This window comes from Cryptomeria japonica, chromosome 10, assembly GCF_030272615.1.
Source record: "Cryptomeria japonica chromosome 10, Sugi_1.0, whole genome shotgun sequence".
Taxonomy (NCBI): Eukaryota; Viridiplantae; Streptophyta; class Pinopsida; order Cupressales; family Cupressaceae; genus Cryptomeria; species Cryptomeria japonica.
In genome coordinates, this window is record NC_081414.1 from 854,927,808 (window position 1) to 854,930,769 (window position 2,962).

At 33.8% G+C, this 2,962-nt stretch overlaps 1 non-coding gene across 1 annotated transcript; it reads left to right on the forward strand.

The window, feature by feature from the left end:
• Nucleotides 1-2,654: 2,654 nt before the first annotated feature.
• On the forward strand, nucleotides 2,655-2,757 carry LOC131065194 (U6 spliceosomal RNA). The gene has a single exon (XR_009111382.2). It is a non-coding gene; the product is annotated as a U6 spliceosomal RNA (small nuclear RNA).
• The last annotated feature ends 205 nt before the right edge of the window (nucleotides 2,758-2,962 follow it).

A 2,962-nucleotide genomic window follows, 5' to 3' on the forward strand; every position in this document is an offset into this window, starting at 1 on the left:
TTAAAGTCCTAACAAAGACAGATGTCCCATGAAGCCCATCTACCCATCAATTCCATAATCCATAATTTCTCAGCTCAAAATGACTAGCCTAACATGTACTGCCATGTGATTATAGGGGTTAACTTAAATAAAAAGCTTCTTAAATTGTAGACACCATGTACATCATTTAGACAAATGGAGAACATAAAATATTAATGTTCAAGAACTAAACAAAAGAACATGGATCTATGTAAATTTTTGGTATGCAAAACTATTTGCTACATTGTATACGTGGGATGGATTGAACATATAATTAAAATCGATAACATAGAAAAGAAAAACTATTCAAAAAGTTGGCTCTATGTTGGACCAGTCCCAGTATTAGACAAACTAGGTATGATGGGTGTTGGCAGTAGCATGGGTGTTAGTGGGTGCTTCTAGACTGCTAGAAATTTGAGTGGGACATGGGCATGGAAATTGACTGCATGTAACATGTGAGGAGACCTATGGACTATTACTAACCTAACTTAGAAGTTGACTACGGGTAATGGGGAATGTCGAGGCATTTGAGTAGTTCATTACACTTGGAAAGTTGGGGTGGTATATGTGCATCAGATCCCTTAGTATTGGATGACCTTCAGGCATGGGATTGCTAGGACAAGTTAATAAGCTTATTTGTGTCAATTCCCACTGTGCATCCTCAATAGATTTTCATGTCTCTCATGTTCCTTCACTACCTTTTGTTGCTCCATTCTGACCTCTTTGTCCTTCTTTTGTTGTTCTATGTGCCTCTCTTTATCTTTATAGATAATTTCCTTGTCTATTTTCCCCTACTCTTTCATTTCCATTGCCACCAACTGTGTTGTCTTCTTTTCCTCAATATGTTGTTTCCTTCAAACTTTGATCTCCTCAATTTTCTTTTTCCTCTTCTCTTGCATATGATTTCCCTTAATCATTTGCACAGAAAAAGTATACTAAGTAAGTCTTCCCAGATAAAGCAAAATTAAAAAAATTGAGGACCATTTTCACACTGTAAATGTAACTAACCATTTTGATATTCAATGCCACCTAATATGGTGTATGTTGATAGTGATGCTTTAACAGAAGATAATTAAGTGATGGTTCAACATGAAAAAATATTTGATGAAGATGAAAGTGATGTATGTGCTTGTCCTGATGTTAGACTCGTCAACTTTGTGATCTATGTTGTTTTCTACTTGTGGTTCAAGCATCTAAACCTATGTTTTTTTGTGTATATTGAAAACATGGTTGAGTTTTGCTAAACTTGGTGGGCTAATTTGTTTGAAGATATGGTTCAAGCGTTGAAGCATATATTTTGTTGTGTATATTGAGAACATGGTTGACATAGGTCTAGCTAATGCTGTCAGGAAATGGGCAACGTAGAATGTGTGAGTGATTTGAATTTATATGCAACGATTTATGTCAAACCAACTTGGTATTTATACATATGTTGTAGTTCTGGCATACATAGTTTACACATGTACAGGCACAGTAAGCACATTAAGTGAGAAAAGAAGTAGTTAGATCACGGCCAACTGGGAACAAAATACATTTATATGTGGAAATAATACATAAAACATTTACAAATTGCACTCGCATACAGTTTATAGACATATCTTGTAACAACAAAGTGGGAACAACTCTTAACATTTGGAAATTGCATTGACATAAATAGTAAAGACATATAGACAGTCAAAAGAACAATTACATGTTTGCACAGTCAAATAAATAAGATATAAAGTGGAATAAGAAGAAAATATGGAACAAAAAATGTTGTGTCTTCTTTGGTGTCTTCTTAGGTCAATATGTCTTCTTTTGTGTCTTCTTAGGTCAATCTGTCTTCTTTGGGGTCTTCTTAGGCCACTACAAATTCTTCTTGTCTCAATGAGTAGAAATAAAAGGATTTAATGTCTATTTGAACTTGATAAATAGATGATATGTTGGTTCCTTGTTTAGTATGCCCTTTTTAATTGTTGCCTTCTTTTTATTTTCAAATTTAAATGTGCATTCAAATTGCAGGGTCGATTCATATTTGCCATTAATTTGACTTGATAGTTTTTGTTCATTTCATTGTATTTATAAGGAGAATGGTTGCCTTATACACTTGATTTTGTGGTTGCAGGTGGGCAGGTGGCTAAGAAGACCAGTAAGTGTATACCCATCTTGGCTCAAATGGGACAAATTGTGCTTAAATATGTTACGCCGGTGTCAATACATGTCAGGGTGGTCATGTTGAACTAGGGAACTGTTGTATACGGAGTTGATGGGCAGGTGGGCCTAAAGAGACATGTATTTGTTATGACTTTAACGTGGCATAGTAATTTTGTTTTGTTGGCTTTTTACTAGGGTGTTGAGCCTTATATGAAGCGTATGTTTTGTTGTATATATAAAAAACATGGTTGTGTGTTTTTTGCTAACACTACCCATAAAAGGCTAGCATAGAATATGTCAATGATCTGACATGTGCTCAATGAATTGACACCCTCTTGGTCGACAAGATTTAACTGATATGTGTCCATTTTTTGTCTGATTAATAATAGGTTAAAAGTGTTTTTTTTTTTGGAAAAAAAGTTGGCATGTATCAATATTTTTTATTACCGGTCCTATATTATGTTTAGGACCCTGTGCACATATTGGGCCTTCTCACCTAGATTGTATCTTGGAAGACATCCAATAAAATAGGAATGATACAAAGAAGATTAGCATGGCCACTACACAAGGATGACATGCATAAATCGAGAAATGGTTCAAAAAAAAATTATATCCGTAAAATTTTGAACGTCAATAATAATAATGCGTTAAACTGCACAATTTTGAACATCAATAATAATACGTTATTTGATCCTTTTCTAATGTAAAATTTTGAATGTCAATTATAATAATAATATGTTTCTTTTATCCTTTCCACCACACAAAATTTTAAGCACCAATAATAATACATTAAACCACAAAATTTTGAATA